Genomic DNA, 17025 nt, shown 5'->3' with positions numbered 1-17025 from the left:
ATCTACAAGACTTCCCACCCACTGGTCTGTGATCTTCCTGCATTAAGCCTCATTGCATGTGTTTCATGAGTCTGAAGAGGACTTTATAGCTTGGTATCAGACATATGGGCTAATATCGGACTTATGGACTTGATCTGGACTTGACTGGAGTGTTTTCTCAATATTTAATTGATCTTGTATATACAGCTCTTTCTTATACACATATGAGTATCTCTGGATTTGTTTCTCTAGTCTACCCAGACTAACACAGTCTCCCTATACATGTTTTATATGTAGGCGACACTCCATAAATGTTTGCTACTCCACTCCTTTCCAAAAAAGCAAGTGAGGACAGTAAGCATGTTCGCATACCAATTACACTGTTCATCAAGGAAGAAGGATAATTGAAATGCCGGCAGAACAAGCTGAAGCTCACTAGAGATGCAATAATCTACCCTTCTTATTCTCGTTTATCTCCCTGAATTCTTAGCATGTCTTCTTGCAACAGGTGGGATGAGTGGGATACACATATTTTACAAATGGAGAAAGGAAGTCAGAAAAGGGGTAAGTGACCTCTCTAAAGTTACCCCTAGGGGTTGCTATGGGAGCCAATTCTTGAGCCAACTCTCATGTTTTCAAATCTAGTACTCTTTGCCGTCCGCAATCTTGACTCATGCTCATCCCATTCTTTATCCAAGGGGCAGATAAATTTCAGACATATGTCAAAATCTTATGTTTGCTTTTACCTCCCTGTCTTTTTCCCTGGCTAAGGGATTTCTGTTTTTCCTGTCCTGTCCTTGTACGATTTCTTTTCTAGCCCATTCATTGAATAAAGCTTAATATTTTTTAGCATTCTCAGGGACCAACCAAGGAAATCAGCAGGGAGCAGCTGTGTGAGCATTTCAGCTCCCTCTCCTCTCCTGCACTTAGATATTCTGCATTTCATGCTCTAACCCTGATGTGTGGACTGGCAATAGCCCATGAAGTCTAAACTCCCTCTTAACGTCATGATCAACTTCCCAAGGGTTTCTTAGGGTCACCTACGGATAGAGTGAGCCAAAGTCACCAACAATTCCTTAATCAAGCATTCAATAATTAAAGCCTTCACCTAGCTGTTAGAAAACATTTACAGGTAGGTGTGGTGAAGTCGAGGGAACACTGGATTGGTGGTAGGACTACAATTACATAATTCCTAAGTTACTATGTGACTTTGGGCAAGTGCTTTGGCCACCCTGAGATGTTTTCTCATTTGAAACATGAGAGAGTTGAGTTAGATTGGAGGTCTTCAGATTATTTGGCCTATAAACCCAACTCTGACACCGGCGGTATTTGTAAATAAACGTTACGGATCATCTATAGCTGTTATTAAAGGAACCCCAATGGCACAGTGAAGAATTCACCGCTTCTAACCCAGATGGGGCTGTCTGCGTCTGTAAAGATATAGATCCGTGAAAATCTTATGGGGCACTCCTTCCGCGTCCTATAAAATCATTATGAGTTGGAAGCAACTAGATGATCATGGATTTGGTTTGGGTGTAGCTGTGTTTGCACGACAATGCCCAAGTTAAGTAGATGTAACAGAGTAGGTACACATATTTTATGACCCACAACCCCCAAAGTATTTACTATCTTACCCATTAAAGAAAAAGCTTGCTGACCTCTGAGCTAGATGACATTTGGGTACCTTCTAGCTCTGACAGGCTAGATTAATCTTACGCACCATTCCCCTGAGGTTGGTTCTGTGAGTTGTGAAGTTATCTCTTGGTGATGTATTGAGTTGTGCTGCTAACTGGAAGGACCACAGTTTGAAACCACTACTCTGAGGGAGAAAGATGAAGCTCTCTACTTCGGGAAAGAGTTATAGTCTCAGAATCCCACAGGGTACCATAGAGTAGAACTATAGAGTCCTTTAGGGTGGCTGTGAGCCCTCAGTGACTCAATGGCCATAAGTTTGACTTTTTTGGTTGATCTCCTGTGAGGTTCAGACTTTGTTCCAGTTTCTAAAAGACACATTTAGGCCCACAACTCCACGCTGCCTGTGCCCTCTCCGGAGTGAAGGAGCAGTGAGAGGTAGAGGGGCTTTTGTCAGTGTAGTTTATAAGGGTGAGAACAGAAGTGAATGGTCTCCCTCCAGAACCCTCCTAGTGGAACGGTTAGGAGTGGATCAGCCCCTTTGGGGTCACAGACATTTTGTTCCTGGAAGGGACACTGTAATCATCTAGTCCACCCTCTTCACATTACATTGGGGGTGGGAAGTAGACTGAGGATATAGCGGACCAAGGCTGCTTGATCGGCTAGTGGTAGAGAGAGGATTGGAAGCAGGTCACTTCCCCAGGATCCCTCCTTACCATCATTAGATCATTAACAGAGAACATGAAAAGATAGTCAGGCTATGCAGCTGCTCATTTACATCAGTCCCCACGTGACATTTCATAAATGTCATGCTCAGGGGTTTATTGACAATGGGAGCTATCAGGATATAGAGGAAAGGGCGGATCTTGGAATGAGACTGGGATTCTGGTCTCAGCTTTACCGATTATCAGCTCTGTGCAAGTTGATTGAGCAATTCTGAATCGATGCTTTCTTCTTTGTGTCCTGAGAAGGAAGGTAAGTATCTTTCAAAGACTCTTTCAAGGAGCAAATGATTGGTTGTACGTGAAAAATATCTGACAGCGTATGTCCTACATAGAATTAGTTCCTTCTACCTGTATTGGACTCCTCTCAGCTCTTTCCCTGGGAATGAAGATGCTATGGGTAGGTGAGATATTCCTAGCAATTAAAATCATCACCCTGGACCTGCCTTTGTTGCCTGGGACAACATGTGTTCTATTTCTTTGCATTGTTTTTTCCTTCCAAACAATATAGGTAACCCAGCCAACTGACTTCTAACTTCATGAGCTTTGGTGAATGCACTGGGCTTACAAAAGTCTGTAGCAAAATGAGGAATTAGAAGGGACCAGCCTCTCCCGAGAGTAGAAAAGAACCAAGCAGAGGCACTTGCCATTGACCAAGAACTGTAAATATTTCAGGATCACTGTAGACTTGCTTATAAAAGGCATTTCATTAACAGCTCCAGGGATTGGAATCCTTTATCAACATAGTTAATATTGTTAATAGCGATATATTGAACAACGGCTCTTCTCGGGGCAGGCAACAGATCACAAGCCCTTTCCTGTGTCTACAACGAAAGCAGAGGCACAAACAGGACACACGAGCCTAAATGGAAAGCTCCACGGAGGGAGAAAAGGGGCAGGAGTCGATTGAGCATGTGTCAGGAAACCCCAGGGCATGGCACAGGCCGTAGGACCCCAAGTTGGAGAGAAGAGATGGGAAAGGAGGCAGCAGTCCACAGGAAAACAGTGGGAGTGTTAACCCACACTGTGAGGAAAGGCCAAAGCATGGCATTGATTCCTTTGCAGAAGAAACAGTTGAATGGCCTACCTCGGTGTCGGGTTTATAAGATTCCAAATGTCTGTCACACACATGGACATTCACCGTCTACTCAGCTCATTCCTCTTCTTCCCTTCCACAGTCTCTGGGGTCAGTTTCCAGTTCTACTAGATTTCATGACTTCTGAGGACAAGAGTCTTATCTTGTTTGTCCTCGAGTATTGATCCACTGGTGCTGGTAGTGAGGAAAGTGTTGGTTGCCTATTTGCTAGACTGTTACGTGACCATCAGGGAGGATGGGTGTTGAGTGGTCCAGCCCCAGTTGGCTCAGAGGAAGGAGAAGATATAGCTCTTTTAGTGACTCCTAGGGAAAAGGTGTCCTGTCACATGGTGGCGGTTGTTAGCGAGATTAGTGGTTTGGATGTCCTCACGTGTATCCGTTCACTCTTGCACTCCCATTTTCCTAATGGCACCCAAAATTTTCCTTGAGAAGCTTATGTGGGGATTATTTTCTCCTCAGCTCATCAACGTCATCTCCTCTTCCTTGGCCAGACGATAACCTTGGTGTTGTTCGGTGCCATACCGTCAGCTGCAGCCCACAGCGACCCATGCGCAGCAGAATTAAGAACTGCCCGGTCCTGTGCCATTGTCGCCTTTGTTCCTGTGTCTGAGCTCATTGTTGCAGTCGGTGTCAGTCCATCTTGTTGAGCGCCTTCCTTTTCCCACCGTCCCTCCCTTCTACCAAGCATGAGGTCCTTCTCCAGGGACCGGTCTCTCTTGACAATATGTCCAAAATATGTAAGTTGAAGTCTTGCCATCCTTGCCTCTAAGGATCACTCTGGCCATATTTCTTCTAAGACAGACTTGTTTGTCCTTTTGGCAGTCCATGGTACTTCCAATATTCTTCACCAGCACCACAATTTAACAGCATCGAGTCTTCTACAGTGTTCCTTATTCAGTGTCAAGCTTTCACATGCATATCATGCAATGGAGAATACCATGACTTGGGTCAGGCGCACCTTAGTCCTCAAAGTTGACATCCTTGCTTTTCAATACTCTAAAGAATTCTTGTGCAATATATTTACCCAATATGGTCTGTCCTTTTATGCCTTGACCAGTGAGAGCCTAGTCTGAGCTAATCAGTACCTGGTTGTCCCTTGACCACCCTGATTCTTTCCGGTTGGTCCCAATGAGAGTATAGTTTAGTAGCCTGTTCGAAGGTTTGAGAGGAGAAAATTCAATTGCTTCCACAAGAGATGCCGGGCTGAGGTTAAGCCAGGACGTAGAGAAGGGACGAACCAGGGAAATGGAGCAGGTGCCTGGAGCCAACTGTACTCAAGTCAGTCTGTTCTCTCCATAGTTTCAGCCAGTTTGATTGAGATGTTTTAATATTCACAGCAGAACACATGCTAAGCGATGCAGGCATCATTCTCCACCAGCGCTGCAAGCTGAGACAAGGTGAGCTGGTGCAATTTGAATCTGGTTCTACCAGCTTTTCCCAATGCCATTGGTAACTGGGTGAGTTTTTTGAACTTCCCTGAGACTCAGTATTTCTCAAGCATAATGTAAGGATAATAATCACCTTGTGAGGACTAAGTGATGCTATAATGCCTGTAAACTGCTAAGCATATCATGAGAGATCCATAAAGAGTAGCACTTAAACTTAAACTACACAACCTTGAAAGGTCTTGCTTAGAATTTGAAGTGTAAAGTGCCATGTCTGACTTAACTGAACTTTCTTAGGCTCAACCTTAACTTCCTTTGCCTACTTCTTTTTGTCTACCTTCTTAGAAGGTCAGGTGAATTCAAATGGCTTATTAATAAGCACACCGTTCATTTTATTCAGTGCCTCCTTTGTGCCAGGCATTGTTCTAAGGATGTGAGAGAGGAGGGAAAAACGAAAGAAAGAAAGGGAGAAGGAAAGGAAAGGGAAATCCTTCTCTTCGTGACGGGTGTGTTGTGTAAGTTGCCTTGACAACCTTTAGCAAGTCTTTCTCCTTCTTGTCTCATTGAAGCCTCACAATAATCCTGTGAGGTTGTTTTGACAAGTTTTCTATCTTCACCGTTCCAGGGAGGAGATTGAGACTCAGGGAGATTAATTCATTGACTTGGCCAAGGTCACATAACTTCTAAGTGGTAGAAACAAAACTGGAATAGACATTTCTGGAATCCAATGTAACGTTCTTTTCACTATCCTGGACTTTTATATTCCTTTGTCCACATAAGGATCCTTGGAGGTGCAATGGGTAAAGCACTTGACTGCAAATCAAGAAGTCATCTAGGGGAGCGCACTAGTCATTCCAGGGGAGAAAGATGAGGCTCTCTGCTTCCTCACCATTCACAGCCTTGGAAACCATGCGGGGGGGCTGGGGGCTGGGGCAGCTCTACTGGGCCCTGCAGAGTCTCTATGAATTGGAATCTTCTCAATGACAGTGGGTTGGGTTGGGTTGCTTACCCAGAGAGCTGCAAATCTGGGAGGAGTCCATTTAGCTGCAAATTCGGGAGGGAGTCCATTTACAGAATTACCTATCTTTGTTCTGCAGAGTGGCTAGGGATGGACAGTGGGACATGAATTGTCAAAGCACGTGTAATTACTATGATCACTCATTTGCCAACAGACAGCCTAACAGCGTTTCATGACTCTGCCCAATGAGAAACTGAATTTGAGAAACACTCGGGTTCGCATCGGTTGGCCACTTAATCCTCCACCTAAGATGAGCCCTTGCAATGTTTAATGGCTCTCAAACCGTTGACATGCCTGGGAGCACCAAATAGCACTCTTTCTTGTTTCCCCCTCCCTCTAAAGCCACGAGAAATTATTTAAGGATGTTTTAATGAAATGCATCTGTCACTTATTAAGATGGATGGCTCAAGTGCAGCTTTCCATTACTGGAAATGGCAGAATCAAATAACATCCTCAGCATCTTCTCCAACTGGCTTTTGCATAATGTGTTGGGGAAATGCCATCTCGGCAGAAAACTGCTGTTGTGGGGGCCAAGGTTAGTTCCCCAAAGGGGTTGTGTTTCCTGTGAGGTTCCTCTTCTCTTTGGGCAGGCTTGGGAGCGAAGCTTCCTTTGCCCAAGGTAGTTTGGGAGTGTTTGAAAGATGGAGGTTCTCATTTACAACCCAAGAGGTTTGATGTGGCTATATAGTTCTGATGTGGTATGGGTCCCTGTGTTATGCAGCCTTTGATTGGGCTTTCTAAGCTTCCAATGTCTTAGTGGCTCATTCAGTCAACATTAGTGGCAGCATTCAGTCAACAAGTTAGACATTAGACTGCTATCCACATGGTCGGTGGTTCAAACCCTCCAGATGCTCTGAGCAAGACAGATGAGGCTTTTCTGCTCCTGTAAACATATACAGCTTCAGAAACCCTGTATTGGAGTTAAATGAGTCAGAAGGGACTTGATGGCAATGGGTGTGGCAGATAGATAATTGTTTGTCGGTTTGAGGATTAAGAGTGTAGGGGTAGAGTCTAGCTTGTCAATCAGATGAGCCAATGAGGCCTCTGTGTGGGCATGGCCTTCTCCTGAGAATTCTGGGAAATCTGGTACTTCCTCCTTGGAGACAGGAGAGAATTTTCTCTATCTGCTCATACCCTGGGAGACATTCAGGTTGATAAGACACATGGAGTTACACTAGAGCCCTGGAGCTGGAGGAGCCATGTGGAGACCTCTGCCAGAGCTGAGATTCCTCTACCCCCACTGGATCCACAAGATTTCCCACCCACTGGCCTGTTTCTTCCTGCATTCAGCATCATTGCATTGTGTTTCTTGAGTCCAAAGAGAACTTTATGGATTGGTATTGGACATATGGGCTAATAATATCAGACATAGGCTTGATTTGGACTGGGTTGGGATGTTTTCTCAATATTCAACCACCCTTGTATATACAGCTCTTTATTATACACATATGAGTGTCTCTGGATTTGTTTCTCTAGTCTCCCCAGACTAACACATTTTGTTTTTTGAGTAACCACCTTGTGAAGTAGGTGGGACAAATATATTTCAGATGATTGCATTTTAAAATGGCCATTACCTCTATTGTCCACATATTTTTGGATCTCTGCTTTCTGAGCATAGCTCTCATAAGTCATCGTGTCCACGTGATAAGCTTTGGCCAATACCATTGAAGGGGAGAATAAGTAAGAGGAAATGTTCTGAAAGGACTTTTCTCTTTCCATGTTAGGGGTGATCTTGGATAACCCTATCAGCAGGAGCTGCTGGCTGTGTAGCCAGAGTGAGCACAGACCCTGCTGTATTGTGTGAGTGAGAAGTTTAATGTTTCACCATCTTTGGCTACTGACTTGTTGAAAGTAGAATAAGGGATCCTGGGGGTGGGTACAGTGGGGGAGGAGAGGGGTGGTGGTGAAAAGGAGCTGATATCAAGGAGCTCAAGGGGAAAGCGAATGTTTCGAAACAGATTGTGGTAGCAATTGTACAATACTGCTTAATGTGATTGAACTATGGCACGATATGGTATCTGTTACCTCCCACTAAAAAGGTTTTAGGGAGGGTGGGGAAGAACAAGAAAAATGAGATACAAACTAGTAAAAGAAAGAAAGAAATGTTGCGGTATTGTCCTTTTCTCATAAGGTGGCATGTTCCAACTAATTCAAGGCTCCCTCTCCCCGCCTTTCCTCCCTGAGAGCTTACTATCTTGGGTAGGAAGGATGCATCTGAGAAGGGGTCATTCTATTGCTAGAAAGTTCTAATTGTTGGGAAGCTCTTCCTCCTGAATAGAAACAAAATATGCCTTCACTTCATTCCCTCTGATTCCTCACTCTTCCCTCTGGAGCATCAAAGGGGAAGCCTCCACTTCCCGGTTGTGACAGCTCTTCACACGCGATGAGACAGCTGTCACATCTCCCCTCGGAGCTCTTTGTCAGGCAGAATGGGACGGGTAATTCTCACATGGTTTCTCTGATGGCACGCTCCCAGATGCCTCATTATTCTTGTTTCCAGTCTCTAGATACAGTCTAACTCACCAGTGTAGCTTTTAAACAGGGACTTGATCATTTCAGATGTTTTCTGACCACATCTACTGCAATGAAGCCTTTATTATGATTTTTTTTTAATGCTCAGATACCAGGATAAAATATTTAGTAATCTTTTTGAGCACACAAATCTAATCACATGCTCCCTGCTCAACCCCCTGCAAGAACTTTTCAGTGTTTTTAAGATAAAAAGCTTCATTTTTCTAAACGCTGTGTGCTTTTTCAGCTTTAGTCATCTGTCTGTTTGCTGTTTGACCTCTTCCTTCCCCTTCCTGCTCACCGTCACAGTAGAGCTGACCTCTGACAGGATCCAACGAGGCTTGTTGCCAACAAAGGCACTGGTAGCAGGGGAAGGTTGGAGGTGTCTTTAAGTCCCCACTACTGTACCTCAAATCTCTCCAGAATGGGTTACATGCCCTCTGTCTTCTCCATGGCTTCCTTTTCTGCTGGGCCACCATGTCCACTGTAGCCCTACTTCCTCCAGGCATGATGATGCGGCCCCTGCCAGGGGCTTAAGCTTGGGGCCCTGGTTAATGTATCATTTCCCTGGATTTTTGCCTTTCCAAATCTCTAAGTTTTTTTGTGTGTTTGTTTCACCATCCACTATGTAGCTTTTCAACTCTTCTCACCTCTATTAAATTTCATCAGCTCTATTGAATTTCCTCTGACAGACATGGAGAGGTTTTTGTCTGACTGTCATGCCTTTCTAGTACATTCTTCTTTGACTTTCTGTAAACATCTTTTAGTTCATAAGATTAATCATGTTCTTTTTTGCTTACTGGAAACAATTTTCTCTCTTTGCCCTTAAATCTGTGTGACTTCTAGTCACTCTTTGGTTCTCAGTGTAGGTGCCTCTCCTCTGGGGTCCCTTAACAATGTATACTCACTTTATTAGTACATTAATTTGCTGTTGACTTGACCTTTTCCCTTTGAAATGAGCATCACCTGCCTGGTGAAGGTCCCTTCTTCCTTATATATTGTTCTATATATCTCCCTAGAATGTGATTTATCCCCCTGGACTATAGAAGGGGCTCAATAACTAGTTGAAGAATGAATGAGTTGAGTAGGCATAGAACATTGTTTAAGCCCAGAATTAAGCATTTAAGGAAGTGAAGTTAGCTCTTTGGTCACTACCAATAATGTTTACAACTCTGAATGGGAATAAGGAGTATCTGGGTAAGGCCTTGTATGTATCATGATGCAGATAGCCTTCGTTTATATATTTTATTTCCATCAGACAAGAAGTTTATAGAATTATTTACCCAAAAGGATGACCTTGAGTAAGGAATAGTTGTCATTTAGTTATGTCAGATGGCCCTACAAAGGACCGTGGTCCAAAGTTCTGTGAAAACACCAGATGGAGTTGATGACCAGGATTTATCCATTTATGCTGTAAGTGATTGGCTGCAGTTTCATCAGTTAGGCTGACTCGAGTCCCGGCTTGATTAAGGATGCCCTGGCTAAAGGAAGGAAGCAGCAGCTCTCTTAGCAGGCTCATCACCTGTGATATGGACGCTGCTATCCAGTCAGGATGCAAGTTATCCCCCTCGTTCTCTGAACATTCATAAAGTTCATCTTCATGATGGCCAATGGGTCTGGGAGAAGGGTACTCTCTTCTGACTCTGTTGCATCTGACACGGTGCTGAGGACAGGGGAAGCCTGTGGGATATTGCAAATGGTCCAAGTTCCGCTCTATCCTGTAAGTAGTAGTTGGGGGCTTCAATGAGTTTGTAGAATAAATTCTGCTAATCATATTTCCAATCAAATAAAGATGCCTCTGTGCAGAGTCTGCAGGTACTACCTCCAAAGACTCAGGGGCTGTGAGACCTTTCATCTCCATAAGGGCCCAGTATACTACCAGCAGCTGTTACTCTAATGGCTTGTAGCATGGCACCGAAGAGGGTTTTTTGGTTTGGGGGTTTTTCACCAGAAACCCATGGAAATTTATGATCTTCATAGTGATCCAGTCACCACTTGTCTGTCAGTTTGTCATACTGTGGTGGCTTTCATATTGTGTGTTGCTCAGCTGCTGGAAGCTATATCACTAGTATTTCAAATCCCAGCAGCATCACCCAAAGTGAACAGATTTCAGCAGAGCTTCCAAACTAAGAAAAGATTGTGAAGAAGTAATAGGTTGTTTATGTCTAAGAAACTAGCCCACAAAAATCATATGAACAGCAGTGGGACATTCTCACAGCCTGAAAATCCCATGGATATCAGTGGAATGCTATCAGATATGATGTAGCAAGATGAGCCCCTGAGTTTGGAAGACTCTCGAAATATGACTGAGGGAGAGCTGCCTTCTCAAAATAGAGTTGACCTTCTCAAATGAAGTGAATGGAGAGAAGTTTTCAGGACCTTCAATTGCTGATGGAGAATGCAGAAGAAACAGCTGTATAAATATCTATTAATAATAAAATTTGGGATACACAAGTGTAGGAAAATTGGAAGTTGAAAAAATCAACACAGACCATATAAAGATCAATATCCTAGGCATTAGTGTGCTGGAATAGCTTGGTATTGACCATTTTGAATGAGAAAACCCTATGATTTGCTATACTGGGAATGGCATATTCAAGAGGAATAGCATCACATTCATTGTCAAAAATGATATTTCAAGCCATAGCTTGAAGTACAGTTCTAGATAGGAAACTATCTATTGGCAGACAAGGAAATCCAGTCAATGCAACCATTATTCAAATTTACACACCAACCCCTAAAGCTAGTGTTGACGCAATTAAATAATTTTACCAAGTTCTTCTGTCTGAAATACTCAAACATGCGATCAAGCGGCATTGATAATTATGGTGACTGGAATGTGAACGTTGGAAACAGGAAGAAGCAGTGGCTGGAAAATGCAGACTTGGTAGTAGAAACGAGCTGGAGATCACAGGATAGACTTTTCAAGACCAGCACTTCTTCTTCGCAAATACTTGTTTTCAACAGTACAAAAGGCAGTTATACCTAAAGACTCCTGCCAATGGACTTGACTACATCTGTGGAGGTAGATGATGGAGAAGCTCAACATCAGCCCTTAACCCCAGGTCAGGGCCTGACTGTGGAACGGGTGATCAATTGATCATATGTAAGTTCAGGTTGAAGCTAAAGAAATTCAAAACAAGTTCACGAGAGACATAATATGACCTTGAGTATGTCCCATTTGAATTTTGAGAACATCTCACAAAGAGAATGGACACATCGAACACTAATGAGAGAAGACCTGACGAGCTGTGGGTGACATCCAGAACATCATACATGAAGAGAGTCACAGATCACTAAAGCGACAGGGAAGAAAGACATGATTACAGTAGATTTCAGAAGAGACTCTGAAACTTTCTTTTAATGATAGAGTACTTAAGGCCCATGGAAGAAATGATGAAGTCAAAGAGCTGAACAAAAAACTTCAAAGGATCTCCACAGGAGAAGAAGAGATAGGCCAGGCTTTAACCAGTAGGCCAAGATGTGAATACAACATACAGGTCTACCGGTCGGCCCCAATCCCAACTATGGGGACTCCCCCGACCAGTCCCCCAGAAGAATGCACTTCAGAGGACAGCACTGAAGCTACAGCTTGGGGAGAGGGGCACGTCAGATCAGAGCACACAGGAGCAAACGAAGAGGGAAGGAGAGAGAGTGAAACACATCTTGGTCCACCAAGCCCCGAAGATGATATTCTTACTCAGAGCAGCCAATACACAGAGAGGACCACAGGGCCGGCCCCACCACTAGACAAGACATCCCTCACTGAACCATAGCGCTATGGGGGACAGCACTGGCGACACAGTGCGGGAATTGATCTGACCCCATCACACTGGGGCAAAACACTAAGAGCATGCAACAGAGCAGCAAGGGGTGCAAAGCAATGAAGTCCCTGGGGAATACCAGAAATAGACCTTGGGGACAGAGTGTGGCACCCCATCAGACTTGAAAACACTCCTGAAGATCAAAAACCAGCCCTGGAACTATTTATAGGCATTTCCTTTTTTGTCATTGGTTTTCTTGTTGTTATTTTGGGGGATTGTTTTGTTTGATTGTTTGGTCTTCCTTTGTGGTCTTGTTTGGCTTTGTCTTGTTTTTGCCTCTGCATGTCTATCTAGGTAAGATAGGGGGGGGTAAACAATTGAGAGGAGAAAATGACAGGACTGACAGTTTGGCGGGTGGGGCATGGGAGAAGGGGAGGTGGAAAAAAGGAAGGCGGGGTTAACGAACCCAGGGACAAGGGAAAAACAAGTGAACTATCATTGATGGAGAAAAGGCGTAGAATGCTTGATGGGGCTTAATTAAGGGTAATATAACGTGAGGAATTACTGAAACCTGAATGAAGGCTGATCATGATAGTGGGACAAGAGGAAAGTAAAAGGAAATAGAGTAAAGAACTAGGAGGCAGAGGACATTTATAAAGGTCTAAATATAGGCATGTACATATGTAAATAAATTTATATATAATGATAGGAAAATAGATCTATGTACATATATTTATATGTTAAGAATTGAGGTAGCGGATGGACATTGGGCCTCCACTCAAGTACTCCCTCAATGCAAGAACACTTTGTTCTAATAATCCGGAATTCTGTGATGCTCACCTTCCTGACACGCTCACTGAAGACAAAAGCGGGTGCATAAGCAGATGTGGTGAAGAAAGCTGATGGTGCCTGGCTATCTAAAGATATAGTGTCTGGGGTCTTAAAGGCTTGAAGATAAACAAGCCACCATCAAACCGAGAAGCAACAAAATCCACATGGAAGAAGCACACCAGCCTGTGTGATCACAAGATGTCAATGCAATCAAGTATCAGGCACCAAAGACCCAGAACAAAAAAATCTTATCATTGTGAGTGAGGGGGTGGTGGTGGTGCATGGAGTGGACACCCAAAGCCCACCTGTAGACAATTGGACATTCCCTTACAGAAGGTTCACAAGGAAGAGATGTGCCAGTCATGGTAGAGTATAGCACCGATGAAACATACAACTTTCCTCTAGTTCTTTAATGCTTCCTCCCCTGCCTCACTATCATGACCTCAATTCTACCTTACAAATCTGACTAGACTAGAGCATGCACACTGCTAAAGATAAGAACTCCACAACACAGGGAATCCACGACAGATAATCCCCTCAGGACCAATAATGGGACTAGAGATACCAGGAGGGGAAGGAGAAGGTGCAGGGAGGAAGAGGGAGCCAATCACAATGATCTACATATAACCCCTTCTAGGGGGATGGACAACAGAAAAGTGAGTGAAGGGAGGTAGTGGTTGGTGTAAGACATGGAGGAGGGATTTATAAATTATCAAGGGTTCGTGAGGGAAGGAGGGGTGAGAAGGAGCAAATGAGCTGATATCGAGGGCTCAAGTAGAAAGAAAATGCTTTGAAAATGATGATGGCAATATCTGTACAAATGTGATTGACATAATGAATGAATATATGGATTGTGATAAGAGCTCTAAGAGCCTGCAATGAAATGATTTTTTTTAAAAGAAGAAAAATTCAAAAGTAAAAGATTATTAAAAAGAAAAAGAAAATGTCAAAAGGCAGCTTGATAAAATAAATTAAAGCATTAAAATGAAATGTGCAAAGACCTGGAGTTAGAAAACCAAAAAAGATGGACACATTCAGCATATATTAAGCTTAAAGAACTGAAGAAATTCAAGCTTTGAGTTCCAGTATTAAAAGATTCTATTTATAATATATTGAACAATGCAGGAAGTATCAAAAGAAGATGAAAGGTATACACAGAATGACCATATAAAAAAGAACTAGTGCTATTCAACCATTTCAAGAGAGAGCATATGATCAAGAACCAATGGTGCTGAAGGAAAAAGTACAAACTACATTGATGGTATTAGCATAAAACAAGACTCAGGGAATTGACAGACTATCAATTAGGATAGTCCAACATGCTGATGAAGCACTGGAAGCACTTACTTAGCTATGCCAAGAAATTTGTAAGAGAGCTTCCTGACCAACTGAGTGGAAGTGATTCATATTTGTAACCATGCCAAAGAAAGGTGACCCAAAAGATTGTGTAAAGCATAGAACAATATCATTAATATCACATGAAAGTAACTTTTTGCTGAAGATCATTCAACAATGGTTGCAGCAGTATAATAACATAGAGCTACTAGAAATTCAAGCCAGATTCAGAAGAGGATATAGAACAAGGGACATCATTGCTGATGTCAGATGGATCGTGGTTCAAAACAGAGAATACCATAAAGATGTTTACTTGTGTTTTATTGACTATGCCACGGCATTTGACTGTGTGAATCATAACAAACTATGGATAACCTTTATAAGAAATCGAGAACACTTCATTGTACTCATGCGGTAACTGTACATGGATCAAGAGGCAGTTGTGAGAACAGAACAAGATCAAACAACATGTTTAACATCAAGAAAGGTGTGGCCAGGGTTGTGTCCTCTTACCATACTTATTCCATCTATTTGACGAGCAAATAATCTGAGAAACTGGAAGATAGGAAGAACTCAGCATTAGGATAGGAAGAGCCTTATTAATTGCCTGCAATATGCAAATGACATGATCTTGCTTACTGAAAGTGAGGAAGACTTGAAGCGCTTGCTGATGAAGATCAAAGATTGCAGCCTTCAGTATGGATTACAACTCAATGTAAAGAAGATGGGAGCAAAAGCCATGAAGTCCCTGAGGAATCCCAAAAATAGACTTCTAACTCAGGCGGCAGTACTTGGCACCTCACCAAATCTGGTTGGAGGACATTCATAAAAGTCAGCAAATAGACCTGGAACTAATTATAGGCTCCCTCCCCCTTTTCTTTCATATATATATATATTCCACAGGAGAAAGCAACTTGGGAGAGGAGGAGGCTGGGGGACGGGAGCAATGAGCCAACAAACTCAGGGCAGGGCAACGACAAGGGATCTAAAATATATGGCGAGGAGGGTAGAATGCCTAGTGGGGTTTGATCAACTGTAATGTAGTCAAAAGGAATTGCTGAGAGCCGAATGAAGGGTCAACATGATAGTGGGGGAGGAAGAAAGTAAAAGGAAATAGAGGAAAGAACTATGAGGTAAAAGCTATACAGAGAGGTATAAACATAGAAATGTATATATATATATATACATAAATGTACATATATATACATATATATACATAAATGTATATATATATATCAGGGTATTGGTATCTATCTATCTATCATCTATCTATCTATCTATCTATCTATCTATCTATCTATCTATCTATTATCTATCTATCTATAATAGTATAAGGCAGCAGATGGACTTTGGGCCTCTACTTAAGTCTTCCCTCAACACTGTTCTAATAATGGGGTGATACTCACCTTCCCAACACGATTGCTGAAGACAAATGGGTGCATCAGCAAATGTGGTGAAGAAAGCTGATGGTGCCGGGCTATTAAAAGATACAGTATCTGGGGTCTTAAAGGCTTGAAGTTAAACAAGTAGCCATCTAGCAAGGAAGCAACAAAGCCCACATGAAGGAAGCACACCAGTCTGTGTGATCATAAGGCGTTGACACCAGTCTCTGTGATCATGAGGTGTCGACAGGATCAGGCATCGTTGACACCAGTCTGTGTGATCATGAGGTGTCGACAGGATCAAGTATCAGATGATCAAAAGCAAACAATTATATTGATGTCACGGAGAGGGGTCAGAGTGGATCCCCAAAGCCCATCTGTTGATAATTGGACATTCTCTCTCAGAAGGGACAGAGAGAAGGGGTGGTTCATCCAGGGTGTAGTAGAGCAGTGATGGGACACACAACATTTTGCTAGTGTTTTAATGCTTCTTCCTCCTACTATTATGGCACCAGTTCTACCTCACAAATCCTGACCAGTATATGTACATTGATACAGATAAGAGTTTTAGACACATGGAATCCAGGAGAGATAAACCCCTCAGAAACAGTAATGGAAGTGATGATTCCGTGAGGTGCATAGGAATGTGTGTGGGGGGCAGGGGGAACTGATAGCAATGATGGATGTATAATGAGGGATGAATAACAGACATGTGGGTGAAGGGGTACATTGGGTGGTATAATACGTGAAAAAATATATACATATAATTTATTAAGGGTTTGCAAGGGTAGCAGGGTTGGGGCAGAGGGAATAAAGAGACTCTGATATCAATGGGCTCAAGTAGAAAGAAAATGTTTTGAAAATGATGATGGCAACATCTGTCCAAGTTCACTTGCTATAATTGATTTATGGGTAGTTATAATATCTGTAAAAGCCCCCAATAAAATGTTTTTTTAAAAATGAAGACCAAAATCCTCACAACTGGAGCAATAGGTAACATTTTTTAAGATTGGTTTGGGGAGTTTGATTTCCTGGAGGATCCTTACGGGGATGATTTTTAATTCTTATGCCCTTGATTATTTCAAGGTCAACTTCTATTTGTATTTCTTCTTCTTTTTCAAGAGCAACTCATGATGACTCTTGGCCATCTAATGCTTCCGTAGTAGCAGCCTGACTAGTAAGGGGAACTAGGGCTGCCTGAGACTCTGAGGTTGCCCTTCTTAAAATAATTGCCTTGTATTGGCATCAAAAGCAGCTTCCTCAGGGCTAGATATGGCCTCTCGGTGAATGGAATATTCAGCAAAGTAATGTTAATGAATTCTCTCCACCATGTCAGTGTTCTTCAGTAGTTATCATCTGTGTCCCGAGGT

This window comes from Echinops telfairi, unplaced genomic scaffold (genome assembly GCF_000313985.2).
Source record: "Echinops telfairi isolate 266 unplaced genomic scaffold, ASM31398v2 ScPeMD7_10;HRSCAF=50, whole genome shotgun sequence".
NCBI classification, from domain to species: Eukaryota; Metazoa; Chordata; class Mammalia; order Afrosoricida; family Tenrecidae; genus Echinops; species Echinops telfairi.
The sequence above is the reverse complement of the archived record's forward strand: the minus strand, read 5'-3'. Positions refer to the sequence as shown.